The sequence below is a fragment of the Lycorma delicatula genome, chromosome 9 (genome assembly GCF_047948215.1).
Source record: "Lycorma delicatula isolate Av1 chromosome 9, ASM4794821v1, whole genome shotgun sequence".
Lineage (NCBI taxonomy): Eukaryota > Metazoa > Arthropoda > Insecta > Hemiptera > Fulgoridae > Lycorma > Lycorma delicatula.
Genome location: NC_134463.1, coordinates 32,632,657 through 32,647,885, shown reverse-complemented (window position 1 = coordinate 32,647,885; position 15,229 = coordinate 32,632,657).

The following is a 15,229-nucleotide window of genomic DNA, read 5'->3' as shown; positions in this document are numbered from 1 at the left end:
ATAATATGTTAATTGTAAACAGATCATGTGTTTTTATATAGAAAAAATGTTTTTTCTAGTTAGCTTTAGAGAAAATAAATATATAAATGCGTTCCTATTAAACAATTTTTCCTGTTTAGTTTTTCAATAAAGAAAAACTATAACGATAACTATAATAAATATAACTGATAAATAATATGCATAAAATATTATTTTAAATATTCAACTTACAAGATATTATATTATGTATTTAAAGAGATGTCAGAGTATTATAAAACAAACCTGCAAAAAAAAAACGAATAAAATTAGTAACAGATTTTAATAATTAAATATTTAATATTTTATATAAATCTAAGTATAAACTAGTTAAATATATATATATATATATATATATATATATATATATATATATATATATATATATACATATTACTCGCCTCTTAACAAATACATCTTTATTAACGTTTCAACTGATCTGTGTAATTACTGAGTATCAAACAACGATTTACATTCCGGATCCGGACCAATGTACTCCTGAGAATAATACTTTTAATTCACATAGATCTAATTATAATTATATTATTAATTTATAAAAGTTAATTTAAATATATAAGAGGTCTGTTCAGAAAATAACTGAACATTTTTAATTACGCGTCAACGGAGATATTTAATGACATGCGGTTGGCAGCAGTGTTTTCCGCATAACCTCCTCTGTAACCACATGTTCTTGGATTGTTGATATCTCTTTTAATTTTCGTATTATTGATATTAAAGTTTAAATTGTTTAACTTTTAGTAGCGATTTTTGTAATGTGCGATTTTTTGATGAATGAACTTTTGTCTCAATGTCGTAGCCGTAAACCCAGCTTTCGTCTTCCGTTATCATCCTTTGCATGAATGTTTTATTAGCATCGGCTTGTTCAAGAATTTGACGATAAACGTCCACTCGACGTTCTTTCTGCTGTTCGGTCATCAAACGAAGAAAAAACTTTGCTGCAACTCGATGCTCAATTTTTCAGTCACAATGTCATGGTATGATCCAATCGAGATGCAAACCTCTTCTGCAAGTTCTCTGACAGTCAATAAGCGATTTTTCCGCACCATGTCGAACCCGATGTCATTAGTTGAAGTCAAAGACCTTTCTGGTAGAGGGTCATCTTCAGTTGACTGACAAACACTTTTAAACCGTGAAAGCCATTCGTAACACTGCGTACGACCCAGAACATCATCTCCTTAAGCTTGTTTCAAAGGTGTAAACGTACCTGTGAAAGTTTTACCCAGTTTCACGTAAAATTTTACGTTGTATCGTTGCTCGCGAAAATCGCTCATTACAAAAATCGCTATAAACACTTACACACGTTACACTCAAATAATAATTACGCAAAAACGAGATATCAACAATCCAAGAACATGTGGTTACAGAAGGGGTTATGCGAAACACAATGCTGCCAACCGCACGTCACTAAATATTCCGTCGGTGCGTAATTAAAAATGTTCGCTTATTTTCTGAACAGACCTCGTAATCTAACTATAAAATTCCAATTAAGCTGACTAGTAATTAAAAATTATAACTAAATTAATAACAATCCGTTATAAAGCTGTTCGTTTTATAAAATTTATCCGTTTATTCGGTTTTTTTTTTAAATTTCGTAAATCAATTGACAACATATTTTTACTTTGTACATTGAAGATAATCATGGTATATCAGAATATTATATTTCATAAATTAATTTTCTTTATAAAACAGAGAGTTTTAACTATTAATGCTCATAGTATATGGTATTAAAACGAGTAGTAAATTTGTTCACAGTGTTTAAAAACTTCCTTGTTATAATTTTAGTTTTTCTAATATCATGTTAAAATAATTTTAAAGCAAAATAAATAAAAAAATTAATGAAAGAAAAATTACGCAATGAAATAGTTTCCTACGGCTTTTCATGTGATCATATAAGTAACGATCAATTGTTAAAGATCTTTATTATCTTTATAGAGTAAGGATCTATCTTTACTGAAAACCGAAGAATTTTTTTTTTTTTATAATTTATTACCTTATTCAAATCAGCAATCGAAAAAATCTTTTAAAACCTTAAACAGAAGATTATATAAAGTGGATTCTCAAATGTACTTCATGATGTTTTTTTTTTAATGTAATTTTTTAAATTAAATTATTGAACGTTGAAAATCAGGAAAGAGGTAAAAAAATTTGTGGTATACATTACGAATTTCTAAAAGTTTTGTAAATAAAAAAGAAAATAATTACTTATTACGAAAATAATGTAGAAATGAACAAAACGTTATAAATACTTTATTTAAATGGACATTTTTTCATTAATTACGTGGCTGAAACCTGTTAAATAATGATGGTCATAATGAAACAAATTTTCATTATGATTCAGTCGTTTAACCAATCAAAAGCATACTCTCTTTCCAACCACTGACCAATCAAAATCGGTATTCTTAATATATCAGCTGTGTTTTTTTTTGTTTTTTTAAAGTTTTTTTGTTTAGCCCAACGGGCTAGTCTAATGGTTAACTCGTCATCGCAAATCAGCTGATTTCGAAGTCGAGAGTTCTAAGGTTTAAATCCTATTAAAGGGAGTTACTTTTACAGGATCTGAATACTAGATCGTGGCTAACAGCGTTCTTTGGTGGTTGGGTTTCAATTAACCACACATCTCAGGAATGGTCGACCTGAGATTGTATAAGACTACACTTCATTACATATCATCCTCATTCATCTTCTGAAATAATACATTATGGCAGTTCTGGGGGCTAATCCCAAAAAAGAGAGAGCTGTGTTATTTACATTGATTTCAATCCGATTTTGTAGTTAGCAAGCAGAGGTTAATTTTAAAGCATACCAATAGGTAACTAAATTTCTATATTACACTGGTTATCCTTCTAATGATGTTGGATTCTAAGGAAGAAATGTCTTTAACCCCGATTCATATTAAATAAAAGGCAGAAATTATGACTGATAAATAACCTATCTTCACAAAATTGTATTATTAAATGTATTTTTTTGAAAATTTAAAAAAAAATCCGAAACAATGTATTCTATCACAGACTCAAATTAAATATCCCAATGTTTTCTCAGCGGTAGAAAAAAACCGTATGCAACTTACTATAATGGCCACTAATGCACTCTTGCGAAGTTTACGACACGAGACTTAGCGAGTGTCGTAACTTACTTCGCACTCGTGCATTAATAATTATGATTATAGGATCGTTGCATAATGTACAATTATAAGACAGGCATTTGCTTACTTGATGTATAATTTTTTTTTTTGAACAAATATTTACAAATTGTTTTCTGTGAACAACGAAAAGATATATTGAATAATACGAATAATATATTGCAAATTTATGAATATGAATAATAATAATAAATGAATAATATATTGAATAATAATGAAATTACTTTTTTTTCTGTAGCGTGTGAAATAATGACACGTCTGACTGGAACACAAGCCAGAATCTCAGATAAAAATTAGAGACGCTACCAATCCTCCAAGGAGATCGGCTGAGTTTAAAATAGTATTAATTATTTTTTTATAAAATAAACAATTAATAATATAAATATTATTACGTAAAAAATGAAATAAATCGATTATTTTAATTTGGGACGTTGTATAAAGTTGTATTTGTTTGTGGAATTTTTTTGTTGAGATTTGTACAAAAATTGATTTGTGTTTAATAACAAAAAAATAATCAATTATAGAAAATCCATCAGCACCAACATAAATAAAAGATTCTATTTTAATTCATAAAAATTTAAGCCGACACCTAAAATGTTATTAAAAGAAAAAAAAATGAAATTATAAATTCAAGAAACTATTTATCTTCTTTTATTTTTCTGTGGAAATGATTTTTAAAAATAAATTAGTCATTAAAGATATATATGAAAACAAACATATTAAAATAATTTACTAATTAATAATGAGCTATAGTAATACGTATATGTTGATAAGCTTGGTGGTCTGCAGAAAACTGCAGATTGATGTCTACAACAACAAAACATTAAACTATTAAGTTAAGATGTGATGACGTCATAGACGAGAAAGGGCGCTAGTGGAAGACCTGCATCTGGACATGACTATTAATCTCTGCCCATTAGAAACACAAAAACACCATCTTGCTACACACTAACTTTAAAACACAATCTTGCTCCACACACGTATCTTTTCAGTTCACCGTATATCTTTCTTACACACTAGTTGTATGTCTAAATATAGTCAGTAAAACTGTCGAGTGGCATACCTTTACAATAAATACGTATGTGTTTTAAATCTTTTTTTTCAAACACACGTGTTTCTTTTTATTATTAAAAACAATAGATCACTAGCTTATTTTATAATAACGTTGTGTATTAATAGTTTCCAACATATTTGTTTGTTTTCTTATAATTTATAACGTAGATAAAACTATTTAGTTGACAGGGTTTTAATGTTTTAATATATTTATTATGAACACAAAAGATGGCTACGTAAGATACATTTTAATTTTATTGTATAAATTTTAATAATTTAAATTAATTATATATTAACGTAAATGTATTTTTTTTTACCTTATAAAATGACCGTAAATATAATCAAATGACGTAATTTATTATCTGTATTTTTAAACTAATATTTATTTAAATTTATTTTGAAATGTTACAAACTGTAATTTTCTTTTCAATTCTTTATATATATAATATAATAAATATATATATAATATATATTATATATATCTATCTATATATATATATATATATATATATATATATATATCTACTAGGGGGACTCGACAGACGTTGTCCTGTTTAAACGTTGTAAATGCAAAAATTAAAAAAAATTTTCATATAAATTATAAATAGTTGGACCGTTTTGCTGAAAAAATATGTAAAAAAAAAATTATTTTTAAAATACCTGACGCTACCACGCCTACAGTTATCACAACTCGACCAATCAATTGCGTGAGAGTGTATCTGTATACTATAAACTTAAATGTGTTGAGTACAAACTTAAAACTGTCTTAAATAATAGCAAGAAAGAAAAACTCAAATCATATTTATCATAGGTATATTTTTTTTAATGTACAAAAACAAATATTTAAATATATTTTTAATCTTAATATAAATAACCTTAAACGACCAGGAATAAAATTTGTTTTCTTTTTATCTTAATGCGATTTGATGGACAATATTTTTAGTTAATCCCTGAGGGGTACAAACGAACAAACTTGATGGTCTGCCAACCCTTGAACACGACAACATATAATTGGCCATGCGAAAAGCACGGATTTTCTAGATCCAACCCACAAACTGACATTGTTTGGCCTTGTGACTTATTTATAGTCATTACGAATGCCAAGCGAACTGGAAATTGCAAACGAATGGAATGGGCGAGTCTGTAAGAATCATTGGAATCTGTGGTAGAAGAACAACTTCACCTTGAAACTTGCCGTTTAAAATGGTAGCTTCAAGAACATTGCCCATGATTTTTTTATGACCAATCACGTGCCATTACATAGCTTTGGTGCATTCAAATTTCGAAACAAAATGATTGGTGAACCGATCTTCAATCGCAAGTTATGTTAAGGGCATTCCAGGTAAATCCAGTAATCTATCCTGTTAATTCAACAGGATAGTTGACAACTTCCAATGTCGATCGATTTGAACGATATTTCATTGCCAAGGAATGACTGTTGTATTTTTAAATTAATTTCGTCGACATCTATATTTTTTGCCCCCAAAATAGCTCGTTCACGTAGCCACGCATGAATAGTGTAATAAGCTAAATGTACTTTCAATCAAAGCATCTTTATACTATACTTTCAATTAAATTTAATTGTAAATTAAAAACAATTTAATTAAGTTTTTTATAAAATTAATCAGCTGCAAAAATTATAACTTCAATTTTTTAAATATACTCTTTAAACTGTGATTATTATAAGTAACTTATATTTTAATTTTATAAGTATTATAATTTATTTTACAAACTTACATTTTTATTTTCAAAGAGCCGTACAATACTTTATAAGTTGCATAGAATCAAATGAGAACTGACAATTTAAATTTGTAGGTTAAGTTGATTGTTATTGAATGCACGTGTACACATCATTACAATTCGTGAAAAATCATGTAAAATACTCACTTCAATATTGCACCACAAATTTGCACAATGTATATTTTTTAATTACACTTTAAAACGTTACTTCAATAAGTAGTAATATAATATAATGCTCTCAATAAGCGCGCAGTTCTAGTACAGAAGAATTTTAATTTAATAACAACACTAAGCTACGACACAAGTAACTTATATGCGAAAAAGCAACAAAATAAAAAAAAATTCCTAGAATCCGATCGCAGCACTAATTACCAGGTCTGACTGATATGCCTAAAATTAAAAAAAAATTGTAAAACGCGATTGCAGCGCTGCCTACCGGATCCAATTGTGAACCTTAACCATCCCAAGATGAACAACACATAAATAAATAAATTAATTAAAAAAACATTTTCCATCGGATCAAATTGTGAATCTAAACCGTTCTCGAATCAGCTTAATCACTCACACACAAAATTTCATCAAAATCAGTCCAGCCGTTAAGGAGGAGTTCAGTCACATACACACGGACAGAAGAAATATATATATATATATATATATATATATATAAAAATATTTCTCCAACCAGTTTTTTGACTACAGCCGGGTCTGGATATATGTGTGTGTGTGTGTGTGTGTGTGTGTGTGTGTGTGTGTGTGTGTGTCTAAGCAAATGCAATTACTTCTTCCGGCTCGCCAGGCCTGACGTTGTTGAAATGCAAGTGTAAATGTATTGGTAAAAATTGTTATTTTATTAGAATTAAAAAATTGTATTAAAAATTGATAATTAAATACTACTTTTAACACTTTCAGTGTATTTTGTACGCCACAATTTTTTTTTTAAATCATCATATGATTTTATGATAGAATTAAAAGAAAAACGTTATTTATTTCAAAAGATAGATCAGTTTAGAAGAATAAGCTGTTTTTTATGTGAACATGAAACTTTATTTTTATTTTTTTTATTTAATAATATTTTATTCCTATTAAAACTTAATAAATAATATTTCATGTTTTTATTTTACTTTTTATTAATATTATCAGTACTACTTTTTTTTCTTTTATATATTAAAACATCAATCAACATAAGTAAAAACTTTCTTTTGTCTATAAATAAGAATGACTGTATGTTTATTTGTTCGTATAAATGTTTATTTAAAACTACGGAACTGCAGAGTCGATTTGAGTTTTATATTTATATAACTTCATTTATAAAGAATTTCGAGGAAAATGTATGCATAAATTTAACCAGATTACTGTATTATTAAATTAATGGAGGTATTTTATAAATAAATGATGGTCGGCTGTGTTAACACCTATATTAAATAACTTTTTTATTTTTTTAAAATTAATCCAATTTGAATTATTATTGATTTAAGATAAATGTTTTATTATTTATAAATACAAATGGAACTTCTAAAAATAAAATATCACCGTAATAAAAACATGGAATATCTTTTAAAGACAAAACTATCATAGTTTTAAAATAATAAATTAAAAAATTAAATAAATATTAAAAAATTATTATTTTTTTATTATATTTTATCTATTTAATATTTGTATATTTATTATCCGGTCAGGGGTGGCTTCGTTCGCACTTCTCCTCCAGCCAGAAGACTTCACCCTCCTGGACCACCGCTGTGTTCTCTTATCCTCAAGGCTGCGAGAATAATTTATAAATAACAATTAAAGTTCTCCTTCTTCCAACTTTTCCCTCGTTCTTGACATAAAAGCTGTAGACGAACATATCCCTTTTGGTTTCTCTTTCCATTACCTTGGAATACCTAATAACCCGGAAAGGGATCAAAGTAGAGAGCTGAAAATCGGATATGTTATAAAAGGCAGAGTCTATTATATTTTACGTCAAAAACGAAATTAATAACGGTATTGTCCTAGAGGAAAAAGTCAAAACTTCACCTCAACAGGGTAAGGGTGATTGATGACTTTTAACCTTCCCTGGGATAACAGGAATGTATCCTGAAAATTTGAAACCAATCGGTCAGATGGTTCTCCCGTGATGTTGTAAACGCACAGAACTGCTTCGAACTTTCGCATTTATGTATTATACAAAGAATATTTAATTTTTATTATAATTTTTTAACTTCTACGTTTTTCCGGTTTTATTTCATCAAATTAATAGATTGTTAGATTTTTCAAATCTCTTAAATTTTTTACAAGATTACCTCAGTTTTTATTTGATAATAAGTAAGATAAAATATAATAATGAAAATTTTATAAAAGTAACATAAATGCATTATTTTAAAGAATCTTGAGTTTTTAATAAATTTCATTCTTGCTGCGAAAAAACTTTCCTTTTTCCTTTTTAGCCTCCGGGAATAACCGTCAGGTATTACTTCAGAGGATGAATGAGGATGATATGTATGAGTGTAAATGAAGTGTAGTCTTGTACAATTTCAGGTCGATTATTTCTAAGATGTGTGGTTAATTGAAACCCAACCACCAAAGAACACCGGTATCCACGATCTAGTATTCAAATCCGTATAAATTTACTAGGATTTACTTTACTAGAACTTGAACGCTGGAAATCTCAACTTCCAAATCAGCTGATTTGCGAAAACGCGTTCACCACTAGATTAACCCGGTGAGTTGCAAGAAAATCCTAAAATACAAAAACTGCACCGATTTTGATGTATGACCCCACGTTGGAATTCTTACGATACCGGGAATGTCATAGGCTATATAAATAAATATATATATATATATACAATATACAAATGCGATATACAAAATTGTCACCCGCACGGTCTTTAATTATCCTTTATTAAAGAGCAATGTTGTTTTTTTTGCAGTAATGTTGTTTTTTAATTTCTAATATTTATCTCCTGTTTTATAAATATATATAAATTTATTCATAGTTACTTTTTTAAACGTAAGTTTTTCTTGCAATCACATAGAAATAAAACTTATTTAAAATAATGATAAAGTTCAAACTTAGAAACAAATTAGACGAACAAAGAATGATAAATATGCACGAATTTTATCTTACCCCTAACCACTTTAAAAACAATTCATACTCATATTATACAATAGTATATGCAAGCAAGACCGATCCTTTGGTTCCAGTCCCCTTCCATAGAATATTTTCCACCAACCCCTTACCTCATCATACCCGATCGTAGCCATCAACAGACATGTGGTCGTACCAGGTGCAAGTTCAACTGCTGTTGATTGGATCGCCAGTATCTCATCAGTTATTTATAGGACGATGTAGTGTAACTGTGTGGGGCTTACTGTTAAAAAAAAAAAACACCATTTTTCCATTGCTCTTCTACACATATTCATCAAAAAACATTTCTCGCCCCAATACATCCTTCTACAATATGTACTCCGCTCACTCATTCTTTCTATATATATATATATATATATACATCACCACCCAAAACTTGATGAGAATATATAAGCTACTATATATTATTCAATATCTAATTCTGATACTGGACGATAGTCAATGCTATAACGATATATTCGCAGAATAATATTTTATTAACCGGTTGCAACAACCATTTTTATTTATCGACTGGCCACATAATTTAAAAAATTTATGCAGTCCATCGATAGACGTAGTGGTTACTATTTTAAAATCTAGATCGAAAGATGGGATTTTGATAACCGATATAAAAGCTGTTTTATCTTTAAATATTGTTTCATTTTCATAACTTGTTTCGTAAGGCTTTTCTTACGTAAATAAACCCCCAGGAAAAATATATGTTGCTTAAAATGATTATGCATAAATAAAATTTTATAAATAATTATTGGAAATCTTACATACGATCTATGTTATTATATAAAAAAATATAAACTATTCATTCAATAAATATTTCTACAAAATAAACATTTATTTTAAAGAAATTTGCTACGTAAATTGTATTTAATGGCTTTTTTACCTGTTTAGCTTCCGGTAATTACCGTAGGATAAGGTATTACTTCAGAGGATAAGTATAGTCTTGTACAGTCTCAGTTCGACCATTCCTGAGATGTGTGGTTAATTGAAACCCAACCACCAAAGAATCCACGATCTAGTATTCAAATCCATATAAAAATAACTTTCTACGACTTGAACGTTGGAACTCTCGATTTCCAGATCAGCTGATTTGGGAAGACGCGTTGGGTAGACCAACCCCATGGGTTTTGTATTTTATGACTTGAAATGATTTTAATAAAAAAATCTGACAACACAGTTATAGGATTTTCCTGTCACACGCTAACGCTGCCGTTCTAAGTAAATCCTACAACTGCGGCTTGTTTCTGATGCACGACTTTTTCTTTTTTTTTTACCTCCGGGTCCGTATTCAAACAAATTTATTCCGCAGAGGATGAGATGAATGTGTTGTAGCGTGTGTGAAAAATGTCATGCCTGACCAGGATTCGAACCCAGGACCTCCGGGTGCACGACTTAAACACAAATACATACACACTAAATTTAAAATATTTATTATTTTATTTATATATAAAATTGTTTCGTTTATTTAATTCAATAATTCTAAATAAAGCGCGTGCGCATACAGTATTTAATTCGCACGGGTGTAACGGTACTAGCTGCGATGATCGGCACTAACTAAACTAATGTAATTTCACAACTTACATACAACAAATTTCGCTCGTTCGATCGGCATACTGGTGTAGTTGCAAGGCTTAACGCATTAGGTACTGAGTCTACCGGGCGATCGAGTTCGAGACCCAGCCAGACCGAGTTACTTTTATACACTTTAAATATTATCTATTCATTTAATTCTACCGCCCACCTGCGACCTCACAGCACAGCAGACTACTACAACAGCATTTTTTTGGGGTTGGGATGCGGTTTTTTGCTAATAATGTTATTCTTTAATTGATAATAAATGAGCCTAAGAAAAATATTACCTTTATCAGGCGAAATCTCGAAATACTGAGGGTGACTTGACCTTGCTCTACAACCTCACCACTTTAATCTTTTAAATTGAAAACATAATGGCATCAGTGTCCAATATATAGAAATTATTTAAGTTTGGTCAAAATCGGTCCAGTAGTTCTGGATATAAAAGGGGATTTAGAAACCAACACACGTACATAACATCCGGAAAATTTCCATCCAGTCGTTGTTTGAGTTCCTTAGGTGTCAAAACGTAAGATATGATGAAAATTGTATATGCCCAAATTGTACCGATTACAATAATTTCCCTTTTAGAGCTATAGCTCTGCTACAACGCTATCTTGACGGGAAAGTAATATTTGTTTATGGTAAAATTAAATAATCTTTTAAACATTATTCAGTAATTTAAACGACCGACCGTTTTGTGCTACTATTTGTGAATATAAATCAGACCGTAAATCTATATGTTTAAGTAATTTTCATACGTAATTGTCGTGTTGGATCGATCGATAAGATACGAATAAAATGTCCAAAAAGGTTCTTTACAGTAATTATTTAAATGATTAATTTTAAGTGAAGTTCTAATTAGTAATCTTAAAAAAAAAATTTAAATAAATTCAATTAATTGATATTTTTTTATAAATTACTTATTTCATACAGAATAAAGTTTGTTTTACTTAAATTATTGAAATATGACGTAAATATATTTAAACTAACAAGAAAAACAGAGAAAGTAATAAAGCTCTCATCTAATAATAAATAAGTTTTGAAACACTGATTTACCCTTATACAATATTTAAAAAAAAAAAATTACATAATATTTATGTATGAGATATTAGGTTAGCGAGTTGTATAATTTCTATTAATTTAGTTTATTATTTAAAATTTATAAGGAGAGAATTACATATGTCCAATGAAATATACGATAAATTACTACGTATTGGTTACGATGTTACAAGAAGGTGTGAAATTTTGCTGATTTTGTTTGATTAGTTTTACTTTATGTGGCTGATAAGAACATTTTTTGGTGTTTTCTTTGGTTTTTATGTTCTGAACTTTATCAATGTTCCTTGGACTCATCTTTGTTCGTACTTATTTATGTTTATTATATACTTATGTATACATATACAATTACTTGAAGGATTTCAATGGAAACTCCTCTTTGCATAGCATTCATTTTTTTGTATTCAAATTTACTTATGATTCCGGTAAATTGAAATCGATTGTAAATAAAAAAACTGGTAAAAAAGTGTTTCTAATACCTTAAAAAGACTAGAATATTCATAGAAATTGTAGACATTTAATTTTTTTAAATCGCGATAATTTACTCTTTTTACGTAGTTTAAAAAATAAAAATAAAATAGATTTGAGATTAAAAAAAAACATTTAAAAATAATAACACCTAAGTTAAAGTAAATTTATTAAAAAAAGGAAAGTTAAAAAGACTAAAGTTTTTGACGCCAAACTGTAGTCAGCAAGTAAGCAGTTGAAGTAAAACTATCCAAACTAATTGTGCCTGAAGGAATGTTCCTTACCAGACGACGACTCACCGTTTCCTCATTCTTACTCCTAACTCATCTTTTTTGTCTTCCCTCCTCTATAACTCTCTTTATTTCTACCCCTCACACCCAACCTATATATCTTCTTTCTTGATCTCTTTTTCATTTTGTCATGTAAAAGAAAAAAAATTCTATACAATAATATTTCGAGTTATATTTTAAGATCAAAGAAATTATTTTCTATTGTAAAGTGTAAAACAGCATTACCCAGTCATAATGATTTAGTGCGAATTTTGATTTATATATCCACCTGTATTAAACCATCATTAGTGACTGATTAGCTGTGATCAAAGAGTCTGAAATTAACCAAATCTACGATTCCCACATAAATTTTACATACATAGACACACCTTTGATCTTTTGTAACATACGTACAAGCAGTTAATCTACCCCTTTCTTGTATCCTACACTGAAATATACATATACAAACATTAAAAATTTATAGCACTCTCCACATAAATTCTAATCATTGAGCGTAAAACATACTTTGCGCCGTAACTGTCATATAAATCATATATTACACTCTAAATTTACGCCAAACACACTATTATAACAACAAATTGTTTCTGTTAGTAATTTAAACGCATTATTAAACATTACAAACTTAGTTAATTTATTTTATTGTGCAATTTGAATGTTTACTTAATCCAAGATCGGTTTAATTACCATCAGTTATATCATCATCAGTACTGATAGAAAGATTAGGTAGTACGGACGAGTATATATTAAAATTAACGAAGTAAGAGGTTTTCCCGCTCTGAAAAATCCATAGATAATTAATGAATAATATAGCAGGTTATGGAAAAAATATAACTACCATTATATAATGACTAAATAAAATCAATTTTTATAATAGGCTCGTAAAAATGTTTGTTTTTAAAAAACAATCTTGTACGGATCTGCGCAAGAAGCCCAAATTTCGTTAATTTAATTTGTTTTTGATATTTCTTTAATTTAGTTTAATAATCCAAACAAACAGATACCGCAGCTTCAGAAACATCAACGTTCCAATTTGCAGCAATATAAGGAAAAACGCTCTTAAATTGCCCCGCACATTAAATTGAGCGTACGTCAAGAACGACTCAACCAATCTTCATCAAATTTTCACATATACAACTTCAGTAAATTACTTCAGTATATCCCAATTTCAATGAAATTGATCGATTAATTCTGGAAATATTTGAGTCAAAATCTTTATAAACACACCTATATATATATATATATATATATATATATATATATATATATATATATATATATAAGGAGATTAGGTTTTAATTGAAAGGTATTTTCGTAGTTCTCGTAAATGAAAATGTAAAGAAAATTCATTCAAAAAATTTTATACATGGCCTATTAGAGTTATAATGATAGAAAGAGCAGAAAATAACACTCAAATCAATTATAAAAATCCAAGCGGAGATATAAAATATTATGACAATTATAAAATTATAACTTCTAAGAAGAACTGACATGAAATGTTTTTTACAGTTGATCTACGATCCAATTTCAGGTAATATTTTTATGTTTTTTTCTTTTTCATTTATTAATTTAAATTAATCTATAAATACAGGTCTAATGAGATGACTATATAAAAAAGTTAAAATTTTTAACTATTTAGGATTAAATTTTATGCAACAATACGAAGGTTAAAAAAAAACTTACAACAAAGTTGTAATACTTTACTAGCATTGGTTATTTATTTTTATATACTGAATAAATAATTATATATAAAAAAGTTTTCTTTTTTCTTTTTTTTTTTAGCAAGTACAGAAATTTATGATAAATTTTATTAAAAATATCATGAAGTTTTATTAAAATTATCATTATATGTTTAACTAAAACAAAAAAAGCTTAAAAAAGTTTTTTAAAAAAATCAGAATTTTTAACTCTTTTCTGCTCCTCATTTCCAAAATCACCTTCCAAGAAATTTATCTGATTTTTCAACGTTCACTATGTTAAATGAAAGAAACTAAAACAAATTCCACAAAAAATGAGAAAAAAAAACAATAAAAAGTTACCTAAGATATCTTTTGGCGGTGAGGGTAAAAATGATGAAATTTTATTGCAGTATTATTTTAAAAGTTTATTATTTAAACTTTTAATATTAAAAGTTTTTTAAAAAAAAAAGTTTTGAAAAGTTCAATAAATTTATATTTTAAAATTTGATCGGTTCCCGCTAATATTTTTTTGGAGGGTTGGGGTTGCTTGCGTTACTACTATGCCTAAGAAGACATTAAAAAAATTAGTAAAAAATAAATAATACAAACTGAAAGTAATTTTCAGTTTTTGAGGAAGGGTGGAATTTTGGCGCAAAATTTCCTTAAAAAAAATAGATAAGCAACCACGCATGTACTGAGCTTAATATAACGTGGGGTTATTTTTTTGAAAAAGTTTGAGAAAATTGTCCCCCCCCCACGTGGAGATATTGACCCAAAAAACTTTACCAAAAAACTGTCCCATATATACTAGTCTGTACAAAATTTCATCAAAATTGGTTTATCAGTCGAAAGTAATTAGGTACCAAACGCGACAACACACGTACGTGTGAACATTAACTCCCTTTGTTTTATTTTTTCGGGATTCCTACGTCATGAAACATCAAGAAAAGTAGAAAAAACATATCCTATTTTTTGAATGATTATCAAACGTCCTTCTTACAGTGTAGCCCTAGAAATGCCACGAAAGTAAAATAGTGACTCAGGAGAATTAGTGGGAGGACATATGAAGAAATTAATC